The sequence below is a fragment of the Podarcis gaigeae genome, assembly GCF_964106915.1.
Source record: "Podarcis gaigeae genome assembly, chromosome: 3".
Lineage (NCBI taxonomy): Eukaryota > Metazoa > Chordata > Lepidosauria > Squamata > Lacertidae > Podarcis > Podarcis gaigeae.
In genome coordinates, this window is record NC_139680.1 from 60,331,565 (window position 1) to 60,346,619 (window position 15,055).

General features: G+C 39.8%; 1 protein-coding gene and 1 long non-coding RNA gene across 5 annotated transcripts in view; one reads left to right on the forward strand and one right to left on the reverse strand.

The window, feature by feature from the left end:
• AHI1 (Abelson helper integration site 1) overlaps positions 1 to 5,123 on the reverse strand; it is a 67,243-nt gene extending 62,120 nt beyond the window's left edge. For 2 of the 3 annotated variants that reach the window (XM_083731606.1, XM_083731604.1), the window contains exon 1: positions 4,849 to 5,121. The gene's annotated coding sequence lies outside the window, so the exon portion shown is untranslated. Of the gene's footprint in view, positions 1 to 4,848 lie in introns of all 3 variants that reach the window. The other variant, XR_014562347.1, reaches the window with a different exon arrangement.
• LOC310841144 lies at positions 166 to 8,452 on the forward strand. Of its 2 annotated transcripts, XR_014562379.1 has the most exons (3): positions 166 to 427; positions 827 to 966; positions 2,670 to 8,452. It is a non-coding gene; the product is annotated as an uncharacterized lncRNA (long non-coding RNA). The 2 variants fall into 2 exon arrangements; XR_014562380.1 differs by lacking the exon at positions 166 to 427 and having other exon boundaries at positions 536 to 966.
• The last annotated feature ends 6,603 nt before the right edge of the window (positions 8,453 to 15,055 follow it).

A 15,055-nucleotide genomic window follows, 5' to 3' on the forward strand; every position in this document is an offset into this window, starting at 1 on the left:
CCAGGTGGAAGTTGGTTCAACTGTCTCTGGGGGGCTTTAACTGACAACTCAGGAGCGGTTAGAGATAGAGTTCTCAATATGCAAAAGAAGCAGTGTTCTGGCTGGTGGCTGCAGGGTTAGAATTTTCTGTTAGACCATGTGATTGGCTGGGGCTGGACTGGAGGGCAAGAAGTGTACTGTATATATGGCTGGGTGCTAGTCAGCTAGAAGTCAGTCTGTGCTGGTCAGTGAAGGAGTTCATGGTGCACTGCCCGAAGACTGCAGAGGAAGAGGCTTGAGAAAGAATACGTACAAGAAATGCAGTGTCTTGGTGGCAAAAGACTTGTTGGGGTATCTGAATCACTTGGGTCAGGCATAAGAGATGAGGAGAGAACAGCGCTGAGCAAGAAGTAGTGAGAGGCAGTTGCATTGCCAGGCTTTTGCACTGGTAGGCTTCAGCAAAAGTCCTCACTTACAGTGTTGGTGAGGCTTAACTGTGGTGGAGTAAATACAAAGGCAATTGGGCAAAAAGTTTTAATAAGGTTCGCCAAAGCTACAGTTAATTAACAAGGAAAGTGTATGTCAATTTAAAGAGACTGTACTATGTTAAAGTAACCACATAAGCTTGTACGCTACATAATCTTGTAATAAACAAACAATATATTTCCTAAATAGAGTAGATATATCTGTCTGGCTTTATATCACAGTTAGCAGGTTATTGGCAAGTTAAGGGTGAAAAGGGTCCAAGTTATATTAAATGGTGGGAGCGGAACAGATTTAGGAAAACCATTGAAGTTGGATTTTGTTAATAAAATAAGTAAGGAAATATCCTGTTCTCTTGCCACAGATTCAAAGGATCCTCACTGGACCCAACCAGCCAGTTGCAAAGATCCTTTTCTTCGGCAAGTTGTGCAGAGGTCACCTGCATATATGGAGTTGGGTGTCATTGATCTGATGATGACACCCAGGTTTAACTGTCTTTTGCAGGTAAGTCAGAAAAGGTGCTGAACCAGTGTCTGGGAATAGCAGTGGACCAGACCTGGGTGGATGTAGCAGCCAAGTAATTCTGTTGTCCCTGAGAGGGGGCAATGACAATAAAATAATAATAATAATAATAATAATAATAATAATAATAATAATAAAAACTTGTCTAACAAGTGTGATGGTGTTCAGCAACTATGAAAGGGAATGTATACTCCTTAAAAGGATTCGATGTGAATTCTGGAAGTGCTACTAGATTTACCTTTACCTCTTAAGGGTCAGAAAGCATTAGGCGCACAAAGAGCCTTCTGTGGGCAGAGGCTGATATACAAACTATAACTCTCCTAAAAAGAGATGACCTAGCCACAGTTATCTATGTTCTGTTAACCTCACCACTGGACTATTACAAGATGTTTTACCTGGGGCTGCTTCAGATTGGAAATTGCAGCTAATCTAGAAAACTTTTAGGTTTAAAACTGTAGCCTTTCTAGAAGACTTTTAGCCCAACCACTGCCAACTCTGCCTCTGCCCACTGCTAATATAAGGCATCCAAAAGATTATTTCAGAGGAATGCGGCCCTCAGTATAAGGTTCCACCCCCTGCCATAAAGGAAGGAGGGGATATAAAGCTGCCCTTAGATATCAAGATTTAGAACTTATGTCTTGTATCTTGATGTAAAACTGCCAACGTTTCATAACAAGAACTAATTACACGATATATAAGCAAAGATCTAAACATTGCATATCTACATTGTTTGTATTCAAAACCGATGATGTGCAAGGAAAAAATTGTTATGGAAAATTTTCCATTTGAAACAAAACATTTTTATTTAACAATTTTTTATTTAACAAATCAGTGACATAAAGAATGTATACAAAGAATGGAAGCTCAGTCAGCTTCAAAGTTGATCTTAACTTTTTTTCCCAAGCATCTTTGGGCATGATAAAATCATGTTCATAACAGTTTGCAATATCTTCACTTTGTTCTTCAAATTAAAACAATATAATGAAAATGTATGCTTGTGAGTTATACTGTCTTAACAGTAAAAAAGTATAAAAAATAAATAAGTATTCCAATGAAAATAATTTCCAGATAAAGTTTTGATTGTGTTTCAATATCATATCATATCATATCATATCACATCATATCATATCATATCATATCATATACCGGTAATATAATCCACATTCAGAATACTTTTTAAATTTTTCCTCTAATTAAATATTTCTGTTCAAATACTTCTAGGTGTTAGAAATTTTATTTTAGATTTACACATGACTTTTTTTTACTTAAAAAGATATAATGGTTAATACAGTTAGTCCTTTCCATCACAAAGATATCATGCAGAGTTAAGCCATCATCTTCCTGAATACCCTGTGCAGACTGTTACTGTTGTCTTCTGCCTTAAGGATTTTAACAATTATATGGCTACCTACTGTATGCATTACTCTTCCCTACATTTTTAATTAATGTCAACAAAAGCAATTAAGGATGGAATACTATATTGCACTTACCACTGAACTGAACCGGACTTATTTCTGAATAAAGGATAGGATTACACAGTGTGCCTTATATGTATTAGCAATGCAGTTGGATTAAGCAACAAACAAGACAAACGTCAATGGAGAGGGAAAGAGTGTAAATATAGTCCTTTAAGCAACCTGAATAAGATAAGGATGTTCACTAATTGTAATCCCATCTCTAAATAGAAATGATTTCATCATTCAACTCAAATAGGCAGAAGAAAGTGATGTTTCCAGTGCAGGAATTGCCGAATGCAGATTGTATTATAAAAACACAAATAAAAATGGCATACATATTTCCCCTAATAGTTGAAAAGCTGCCTTTAGAATAATTTGCCATTCCACATAATGTATACAGTATAGTAAAGAAGGAATGGATGCACATATGCCCATCTTTTATAGATTTTCATTTTGATATATTTTCTGACATCTAGATAACATTGAAATATGTTATAGTTCTTGTCTGATTCCATGCACTGTCATTTGCATCTTTAACAAGACACAAGGTAGCATCATATTTCATGTGATTCTTAAGTAATTTTACTTAAATATATTTAAAATATATTGTATCCTTATCTGTAATTATTCTCAATTATCTCACTATTCCCTTTAGTCTAACACCATTCCCTTTAGTCTAACTACACATGAAACAGATTAGAACTGGCTAATTTCAAAGGCCACAGCTCCCCCCATCAAATGAGTTTCAGAACTAAGCAAGGATTTAAAGCTGATCTTCCTTGCTACATCCAACCCCAACTGTCAACTACGTAGCACATCGTGGAATCATTATTGTCACTGGTGCGGTTTGGGATTGCTAGTAGACTATGGACACGAAGTCAGTTCACAGCCATAGGGAGAGAGATAATGACACTCATTATTTTCCACACTCTTCAATGGAAGTTACCCCTCCGCATAGGATTGCTATTAAGGAGAACTGACATCCCTAGGCACATCTGTGTAGGAGCGTTAACTCCAGATTTAAAGCTCTTTCTTGCATAGGATCAAGCCCTACTGGATCCCAGAGGGACTTAGGTAAAGGTAAAGGTACCCCTGCCCGTACGGGCCAGTCTTGACAGACTCTGGGATTGTGCGCCCATCTCACTTAAGAGGCCAGGGGCCAGCGCTGTCTGGAGACACTTCCGGGTCACGTGGCCAGCGTGACAAAGCTGCATCTGGCGAGCCAGAGCCGCACACGGAAACGCCGTTTACCTTCCCGCTGGTAAGCGGTCCCTATTTATCTACTTGCACCCGGAGGTGCTTTCGAACTGCTAGGTTGGCAGGCGCTGGGACCGAGCAGCGGGAGCGCACCCCGCCGCAGGGATTCGAACCGCCGACCTTTCGATCGGCAAGTCCTAGGCGCTGAGGCTTTAACCCACAGCGCCACCTGCGTCCCAGAGGGACTTACTTCCGAGTAAATACTTCGGACCACCCCCGAGCAGAGGCGATCCTGGCATCGCGTTGCGCTAAAGTGGGAAGCACTACGAATTCAAACACCAAAGAAAAAGGGAGCTTCATGGGGCATCGTCAATTCTTAAGTTTCTCTAGCCCACTCCATATTTAAGCAACGCGGAGAGGAGAGCGCAGCCCTTAATAACGGCCACAACCGAAATCACTGGGTTTGATTCACATTTTGAGCTCCCTTCTTTCTCGAGCCAAGGCGATGCTACTGTAGTCCCGCCCTCGCACTCCGCCTCAGCCAATCGGCGCTGCTTTCGGAAGAGGCGCGCACGCCCAGCTCCCTCCTCCTCTTCAAGGTACATGCTCCGTCTCCTAACAGGACCTCATTCTGTCATAGGTGAACCACGGGAGATGTAGTGCTGGCTGGAGGTTGCTGGGACTCGTAGTCTTCTTGCATTCCTCGCTTACTCTGTTCTCCCCCCCTCACACGCCCCTCAGGTTTCTCCGTTAGGAACCGCCTGGGCGCTGGCTGCCGTTCCGCTAACGGAAAAGAACGCAGAGGCCGCCGGTAGCTTTGTGGGAGGAACCGCTGGCGCTGTGAGGCGGCAGGCAGCGCGCTAAAGCCGTTGGGAGCCCACCCGCCTCCGTGGCAGTTGCCCGCCGGCGGCTGAAGATGATGCGTGGAAGCTGCGTGCTATGAAGGCCTCCCTCCGCCCCTCGCCTATTCGCCACAGTTCTGAATTGGAAATAACCGCCCTCAGGAGTCCCCTCCCGCTTAGAATGTCGGCCGCGCCTTGGCCGCCCTCGGGAGAGACGAAGCCCCCATACAGAGGCCGCCTACGCTTCTTTTTTTCGGGTGGGGGCGAAGGTAGCTTTGCGCCGCCATCTCCCCCCTCCCAACCAGACACGTAGCGGGTCCTGGTGGGAACCCAGTAAAAAGGGGGAGGGGAGGGGGTTAGAAACTCACTTCCAACCCTCGATTGCTCCGCGCTGTAATCAACGGCAGCTGCCTACGCCGCCTCCGACTCTGCTGGCTACGTCCGATGCCACCGACGGCTTCTTCACCCTGCCGGTCAATTGGCCTTCGCTTTCATTCCGTTCCTCGCCTCTTTCGTCACCCCCCTTTGCCCCAAATGGTTTCGCCTCAAACAAGCTGATGGCTGCCAAGGAAACAAGGGCGCTCGCGGGCGGGCGCGCATGCGCAAACGACGTGGCAAGCTAAGCTAAATGTGCGCTGACTTGAATCTCTCGGTCTGTCTGCTGCTAATAATGTATGGTTGTTTTGGTAGGTTGTTCGGTACCGGGGAACTACTCACATGGCGTCGTTGGCATGAAAATGTCAGCCCATACTCACCCCCGATGGGATATTTTTTACCCTTTTCCGGGGAAAACACAGCAAACTTTATGGAAAGTAAAAGGCAATGCAGACTAAAAAAATAATACAGAAAGGTAGGACGCTTTGCAAATCACAATAAAAAAGTTTAAAAGTAAATATTTTTATTGTGGGGGAAATTTCTATCCCACTTTTCCTGTCCACAGTATTTAGGAAACATAACAGTATAGGCTTGCCATGTAGGGATTAAAATGCTAACTCAGAACTAAGGGAGAAACGTGCCAAGAGGAAGGCCGGCTTAGCAAATCCACACTGTGATCAACTCCCACGCGAAAACCTATGTCCGCACTGTGGAAGGACGTGTGGATCCAGAATTGGCCTCCACAGTCACTTACGGACTCTGTTAAAACCCTGTTTATGGAAGACAATCTTACTTGGCTATGAGTGATTGCCAAAGAAGAAGCAGCCTCTTGTATATTGAAACATGGTTTTAATAAATAGGCAAACCTAGCAAATACTCAAGCCAGCTCATGCATTTGGCAACCTAGAAAATTAATGTTCATTAGAGACATTTATTCATATATAATGCTGTGGCATTTTCCCTCCTAGGTGTGTGACATCATACTGGGTTCATAAGGAAAGGGTTAATTAATTGTAAAATGACTAACCAATGGGAACCCAAGGGGAGGAGTTAGAGTTAGGGTGGTTGAGAAGACAGTCTGGAGTTAGAGAAGATAAGTCTGGGTTGGGCTAGTCTGGTGTGTGTGAGAGAGAAATTGTTAAGAGGAGTCAAACAGTTGAGATAATCAGTCAGAAGGTATTAAGAAGGTATAGGCCAGTAAAGAAACTAAAGTTAAGATACTGACAGGAATATTATCTGAGAAACCATGAACTTGTTAATGTTTATAAAATAAACTTGTTTATTTGGTTCACTTTTAACAACTGTCGACTCATTGTTTTACCCGAGAGTAACTGGTTGGTGGCAGTGGGGAAGCGAGCACAGTGGTGGCACAGAGATCAATAGACTGTTAAACGTCTGGGGACGCTGTGTGATTGCCACAAATGATTTTATGTATTTACCTGTACATAAAATTGTCAAATATTATCAGACGTCTCAAACGTTAGGCTACTCTTTTGTTATGAGTCAAAGCTGTGTTTGTAAGTTAGGAATTTAACTTTTGCAAAAAATATTCAGCCTTGAAGTTTAGTTACTTTTCGAGAACAGAGAAGCTCTAAGAAATAATACAGTGACTGCCTAGCAACCAGGAGAGAACCATTATGTGTGTATGTTTGTGTATGTTTTTGTGCAAATGTGTTTGTTTGCAGAGGGATAAGAAGCAAAGAAGCAGGTTTGGCCTAGCAGATGAGCAATGTCAGCAGTCTAGACTGTTACTATTTTATTTTGCTACAGACCTGGGCCTAAACAAATGGAAGATGTTCCCATGGATGTGGAGAGAACAACACTGAGACAACTCAAACCTGGATCTTGGCAGAGAAGAATGCTGTTTTCACAAGCCAATTGGATTTCTGGTTTCTACGTGAAAGAATAGTATACTATAATAGACTATTACTATAAAAGCATAATATTACTGTAACAGGCTACGGCTATTATTTTCAAGAAAGTAAATGTCAAAACTTAGTTTTAGTCTTACACTGTCCTCTAGGTGGCAATGAAGTTACATTCATGTATAGCTTCCCAACCCCAACCCCCATCTCTCTGTCTGGAAAATTATTTCTGAGGCACATTTTTAATTACCATTTTTAGGGTCAGTTCATCCATTATGTTTGTGCTAATTTTTGCAAAACTAGTGCTCTAATATACACATGCAGAGAAACATCATAAATGTGGGACATGACTGACTCCACTGACAGTGGTCTAAGCTACAAAAGAAAATGATATTTTGTACATAATAGATAATATACATATATTTGTGAAAGAAAGTTTGTGGTTTTAGTGTGCAAAAAATTACACCAGGGACTGAGTAACCTGATGCCTTAATAGATGTGTATTCAGTGAATGGATTGTTTAGTGTCACAAATTGTGCTTCCTTACAGCTTACAATCACATGCAACAAGGTGGAATGTAAGAGAGGTTCAGAGAAGACTAACCCAAGGTCATACAGTTTCAGGTAATGTTGCCGTGTTGGTCTGTCATAATAAATAACAATGATGAAAGATTTTTTAAAAGAATATTGAAAGATGTTCCAGTAGCAACTTAAAGACCAGCTAAGTATAAGCTTTCTAGGTATGAGCTTTCGTGTATATACACACTTATTCAGATACTCTGAAACAGAGGTCACTACAACCTTATAACTGTTGATGACTGTGAATGATGGCAGTTTGTTCCACAGAGAAGGGCAAGGGATTTTTAAAGGGATAGATGTCCAAAATTAGCTTTAGCATGTATAATGGGACATGGATCCAATATCTCTGTTCAGACCAGGTCTCTCCATTGTTTTTAGTTTGGTAATGAGTTGTAATTCAGCAACTTCTCTTTCAAGTGTATTTCTAAAATTCTTTTGCAATAAGACAGCTACTTTTAAGATCTTGTATAGAATGTCCTGGGAGACTGAAGTGTTCTCCTATTGGTTTCTCTGTTTTATGATTCCTGATGTCATTATGTCCATTTATTCTTTGGCGTAAGGTTTGTCCTGTTTGTCCAATATAGAGAGCTGAAGGGCACTGTTGGCCTTTGAAAGCATATATAATGTTGGAAGATGAACAATTAAATAGGCCTGAGATGGTATGTTTGATGTTATTGAGGCCAATAATGATGTTGTCCAGGTATATGTGGCAGCAAAGTTGGCATCTAGATTTATTGCAGGCTCTTGTGCCAGTGTCCAGGAATTTGAACTATGATATTAACTGTTCATAAGAAGGTAAGAACAGCCTGCTGGATCAGGAAATGGCCTATCTAGTCCAGCATCCTATTCTCCCAGTAGCCAACCTGCGGCCTGCCTTTGGGAAACCTGCAAACAGGACCCAAGCACAAGAGCTAACCAGCCTATATTTGGCTTGTGTTTTGTGTACCCCAGATAGAAATTCAGCCATCGTACCTGACAGCTGGTCAGGGGCGGTGGTAGGTGTATGTCTAGAATATGTAGCCATTTTTTCTTCTTCCTTTGCATGGAACAGCAGATTGCTGATATTCTGGCAGGGCTATCACATGCAGTTACAACTTCTTTGTGCTTATAGAGCTGCATAAGGGTAACTGAATATTAAAGTATTTTTAGAAAAATTGGTGCTTGGAAATTAGACTTCATTTTCTTGATCCTATTAAACATTGAGCTATTGATCAGGTTTTCACCCCCCCAGTTTGGGAAACTAGGATAAATGAACTCAACACTGCTCTGTTTAATCTTCTGCGTTAAGAAAAATAATTGTATTGTTTCCACACCCCTTCCCTTAGGTGGAAAGGTGCATTAGACACTGCCCAAGATTAAGAAGCACTGGTTCTGGGAACTGACTCCATCCTTCCTGTTAGATTTATCACATCAGCTGTGTCACTTCATATTTGCACAGGTCACATGCAAGCTTTTTTGAAAATGCTGAGTTATTACATTTTGTACATGTCAACATTTCAGCTTTAAAAAATGGAACACATTTTTAGTTTTTTTAAAAATCAACCATTTATAAATCTGAAATATATTTTATTTTAGGAAACATTAACTGTATTAAGCTTTTAGAACAAGGAAGGGAAAATATAAATCAAAGCACATAATGATAGATAGTGGATCTGTGGATTTTCTCTTGTGTTTCAAATGAGAAAGGAGTCACAGACACACCTGCTAGTTACGGTGTAAGAAAACCCCTATTATATCTTCTTAGATATTGATCAGGAGGAAATCTGTATTTACACCTTTAGAAAATAACCAGCTTATTTGAGAAAAAGAATTTATCCTTATCTCAGGTTGTCTTCATAGCACATTTCAGTTGCTTCAACAATTTAAAGATTTTTTTAAAGAAATTAAATCTTATTCTTTGTACTGATGTGTAGAACTGAGCAATCTTCAGCCTTTTTGTAGTTCCTAGGTTTATTGTTTAACCAAAGGCCATGACAAACTTGTATCAATCAATAGTGTTAATAAAATAATACAAAACATACATCTACAATACAAAAATCTGCAAAGACTTTGCCTGTACATTAAAACATAGTTTCCCTTGTGCATCTCTGGCAACTCCAATCTGAATATTATTTTGCTTTTTAAAAATCCATTTTTGTTGCTCTAAGTACATATATTGAATGTGGCACATTTGTGCACTTGACCCTTTTAGACCTCTTCACATTGACCTGGGAGTAGGCATCATTGAATGTGGTGGGATTTGATTCTGAGTAGAGATGGCCATTTTTAGTTCTCTCAGTTTCTCCTTTTCCCAATCTTAAATTCAGTTCTCCATATTTCTGCAGCAAGTTGTGATTTTAAAAAAATCCTCAAAAATAAATAAATCAGCATTTCAGTTCAAATTTGTTCTAAGAAACACATGCTTGTACTGTATGCAGTTTTGAATAATGCAAGCCATTTCCCTAACAATGAATTTTTATGTTACTTTCATGAATATGTTCATTTTTATGCACACTTTCTCCCAATATTTTTGGATACATTGGTTGGAGAAATGCATTGCAGAATTCAGATATGTACAAATTTCTAAGGATGACTATGTTTCAGTTCTCACAGGGTTTTGGAATGTGTGCATTTGATAGATTCACCTTTAAATGTGAACAGAATCAAATTTCTTCCCCATCCCTAATTCTGAGTATACAGGTTGGCACAGGAAGAAGCTTAGATTTGTCTACCATTCCATTTGCAAATGCCACATTTTGGAGTAGTGTACCCTTGCTAGGCAATCTTAACTCCTACTGATTAATCTCCTGCCTTAGGGCCAAACCTGATGCTACACCCAGATGTGTGTAGATTTACCACTGTGAAAAGCAGCATTGGGATGCCCCAACAAAGAACAGAAAAAATGGCATGGGGGAAACACATTTAACTCTTTCCCTTTTGGTTGTTTTTTCCTACTTAAAATAAGACACCCTTCCTCTTCTCCCTAAGCTAGGGAAGAAATAGCTTGGGTGGGTAGTTGAAGTGAGCAGGTAAATGGCAAGAGGAGTCAGTGTTAAGGACTTCTCCTTGACATTCTTCCACCCTTGCATTACAGCCAGGAAAGGCTACTTTTAATTTGAAAAACTCATGAGAAATCTACATGATCTTTTGCACAAGATCTAGTTTAGCCCTCATATTTTCAAATCATCTAGCAGTCCATTGCACAGTTCCTACTCAAACTGCCATTGTTTTTATGCCACCCCTTGTATTATATGTAAATGCTAATTATATAATGCAGTAACATATCTGAATTGCTTGTCCACGTCCTACTGACCAGAAGCCTTTGATCATTTATATATTAGTTGTGTAAGGGCACCAGATCGAAATCATGCATGTCATTGTTCTTTTTTAAAAAGAAGTAAACACTAACACTTTCTCTAAGGTTATCTTATTGTATGTGAACTTTACAGATGATGAGAAAACTATTTCATAGATTACATTACAGTATTAGGATTATTCCATCAATTATCCCTCTGCTTTTTTTGGAACTGGCATTTTCCTTCCGTCAAACTCTTTTAGGACAGCCGGACTCTCAGATGTTTATCAGTTCCTTCATGTGGAGCATAACACAGCACATGTGTGACTACTCTGGTGCTGACATGATAAAACATATTGCAGAAGAAGAGAGACAGCTGTGGACAGAAAGTTTCCAGTATTGTTATAAGATACTTTCCAAGAATCATCTTGCAGCCTAAGAAGAAGCCTAGTGTCACTTTGTACAAAGCTCGTTTTACTTACCTAGTCAGACTGGAGAAGTTTGAGCAGAACTTGTAAAATAAGGGCTTTGACTTTGCAAACTATAGACACCATAGAAATTTCAAATTTGTAAAGAAGTTAAAGGTAAGACGTAATTGAATTCTCAAGAAGAGAGAGGTTTAAATTTGAATCATGATGTAGCCTCTACTAAAGCTATATAAATATAATAAATAGGAGAAAACCGATTCATGTAATGGGCGGAATCAAGACACAACTGCTTTTGGCTCACAGATGGGCTCTTTGAATCCCAGCTGATAAGTATAAAATTACACTTATCTTTGTAGAACCATGAATATGTTTCTTGTTTGCATAAGCCACACATAGGCTTGTCTCTGTGCCATATATCACGGTTTTTAGAATGGTTTCGTTTGTTCCTTACAGCTGCTTATTCCTACCACACAAATGACAGGAATTCTATTTCTCAAATCTTTGAAGAAAGATAAAGATCTTGACCTCTCTTATGCCGAATGGATGAATGAGTTTTCCACCACAGATCTGATGGAAAAATCTGATATTGTTTAAACAGGAAGTACTAATTGAAAGTGGATGGGATGAAATGAGAAACATAAAAGAACAGCACAAGCTCCCAAAGGGGTGGGGCGGTTATTTTCTCTTCAGTGTTTACATTTTCCACAGATTGCTTCTAAGTCAGCTACTTTGCTTTACAACTCTGATTAAGAAGTAGATAGTAATAGAGACATGTTTTTAAGAAGGGTGGTAAAGGGTAGTTCAAGCCTCAGATAATCACTCCCCAGATTAGGATGCTGGCATCTCCCCAAAGCGGAACCACTTCTTCTTCCAAATACCCATCTTGTTGGCATTAGGGGGAAATAAGGTAGTGTGTTCCAGAGGGTTGGATTTAGCTCTGATGCTAATCCTTACTTGGCCATGGTCCCTTGGAACTTGTCCACTACATTTGGGAAGGTATATTGCCGTTCACAATTTACATATTTTCTCCAGGAAGCACCAGCTGATATAACTTCTGTTTAGTCGAGTAAGCATGATTGCTAGGTAAAATACAAAGTGGCCTTGGGATTTAGGAATGAGGAGAATCATCAATTCCTCTCAAAGGTTTTATGCAGTACAGTTACTCAGATTTAATTGTGCAAATCAACAGAATACATGCAGATCTGCATATCCTAGACATGTTAATATGAATGCCTTTCCTTTAACATCACACACACACACAGCATTTTTCCCTGACAGGAATCAAGGCAGTTTATGTATAAAAACATGAATCTTTTTTTTCTTTTTTTTAAACCAACCTATTAAACATTGCTAGAACTAAAACTGTGAGCATATATAAAATCTGTTTGAAACATACAAACAATTGCAATAAAAACAGCATGGCACCAGCCCTTTCATAAAAAGTCAATTCCCAAAAGGCTGTTGGAACAAGAAAGTCTTCACCTGCCAGCAGAAGGACAAGGAGGAAGCCCATCTAGCTTCTTGAGGGAGGGAGTTCCAGAGTCTGGGAGCAGCCACATGTAGGCAATGTTATCTTCTTTGCAGTGCCCGCTGACAATACTATAACCATTTAAGGTGGATCAAAAGTGACTGAAAGCAGAGAGGGGCAGGTAGGTAAACAGAACCCAAAGGCACCAGAACCTTCATCCTCAACATGCTGTTTTCAATCTAGATTTATTCTAGATCCTGCCATCCAGAAAGGTAGGTGTGGTTACTTGATACACTGCCCTGCTTGATTAAGTTGTCTATGCCTTTTATGCTTTGCCCCCCTACAGGAATTGGGATTGGGGGGAATCTTATCCCTCCCAGTAAATTTTGAATAGGAACAAAGTGTTATGGCCAAATTATCTTTCTATATCAGTCCTTCACTCTTCTCTCCACTCTCCAAAACCTTCCCGTATGAATTCTTTAGTGTTCTGGATATCATAAAAGTTCAGAAGAGCAGCTAGCTGGTGATTTATTTTTTATTGTGCAGGGCTATAAAGTTAAAATTGGCTTAATCTATAAACAAAAGTGGGATAATTGTGAATATAACAAAGTAATTACTAAATATAAGCACATTCTTCGTTGCTCTGAGTTATTTTAGTATACCTATTTTAACTGCTTACTATCATCCATAATAATACACCCAGTCTGTTTCCCCAAGGGCTGACAAATTATCTGAGACCCAGTACTGAAGGCTGTGTTGCCTTGCTATGTGGGTGGGGAAAACGAAGCCTACTAGGAAAGACTGGAATGATATTTACATTCTGTGGCTGCCGTTGTGACATATATAGGTGGAAATACATACATCAGCTGTTATTGTACAGATGCTCTTTCTTTTAGTTACAAGGGAGTTAGTAGTCTGGGGAAGAATGCAATAAAACATACATCCATGTTTTGACCTTTTTTTCTTTTTCATTGCTTTTTCTTATTTTAATTTTTTGGGGAGGAATAAAGCATAACAAACCATCAAATGTGGTATTTACTGAAGGGCCTTATCCAAACATCATAAACCATTTCCAAACTTCAGGTAAATCTGTTCTCTTCTCATGTGACATGTTGTAATATCTCCATCTGTCTTGTAATAAGGCTTCTGTTGAAATTGTACAGTTCTGTTAGCATAGCTTTTGTTCTCAATATCAGTAACCTCCTTACAATCCTTTTCCCTCCACAAATACATCCCATCACACAAAGCCTGGCAACTCTGACACTGTGGACTTTGTTTCCTCTTCCTGCCTTCCTGTGGGGTCGCCTGTTTTTACTAGTGATGATGGGTGATAACTCCTTGGCTTGGTTTGAAAAATATTTGGGGGTTTTCAAGCTTCCTTAAGTAAACTTTAAAAAAAAATAATTTTCAGTATTCTTGAGAAAAGTTCAAACAAACAATTCCCAAATAGGTGAAACACATATAGTCCAGGCCCACCAGACAAAGGACAGGACTGCCAAGGGGTCTGCCCAGTGGGCACATGGGACTTCGCCAAATATGGTCCTCCAGGGAGCATGAGATATCTGGTTTCTCATAGAGGCTCCCCACATAATTCAGAACCCTGAAGAATCACTGGAAGTGATATGAATTCCCATTAAAATTTATGGACCTAAGTTAGTCATGGCCATAATTCTAAAAGGTCTAATCTTGGCAAAAGTTTCTTGAATACAATCCTATACAAATTTCTAGAAATATTCTCAAAGCAGTTAGCAATAAAATAATAACAATAAACTCGTATAGCAGAGTTTGAAATGCTCTATGTATACTTGTTATATTAGTATATCGGGTATCCATTGGCATATGGGTGACACCACACCAGCGATGTCCATATCATAACTGGTGATGTGCCATACTTCCTCTTCCACCCCTATGCCATTTTTTTGGTGGGATAACCAGCCTCAGATAACCAACATGCTTAAGTCTAATTAATGCATGAAGGGGTTAATACCATAGAGTTAGCTGTCCTCCCAGGCTTAGCTGAATCCACTTCCCCTCACCTTGAGAGGAACTAGGTAATCAAGCCTTTGTTCTCTCCTCACTCTACCTGAGAAGCTCAACATGGGGAGAGGTTTGAGCTGGTTGTTCTGGCTCAGCTGCGTGGTTCTCACAAGCTACTCTTGAGTTCCTATGCCAATAATTTAGGAACTTTTACCACTTTGTAACTACTGGTAAGTTAAGTTTTAATGTCTGTGTTCTGAAGTGCATGAACTTGACCTTTGAAGAGTTTGTAAGTAAACAATTTTTAATTTATCAAACATGGTTTCTTCCTGTGCAGGTAGAAGAGAGAAACTTTAGGAAGAAGTTTTTTAAGGGGACATTTTGCAACCCACTTAGAAGGGCATATTTTAAAGGTCCAACAGCCTATATTTCTGTGCTTTACTTCGCTGCATATTTTGAGATTTTAAATCTCTGCTGAAGTTCTCTCACCAGAGTTCTTGCCCCAAACCTGGATTTTAGCATCCAGGAATCCTTTCTATATTTTTCTTTTGCACCAACAGTTCTGAAATCTTATTTTTTTAAAATGCATTTGATTTTAATGTTTTAATGC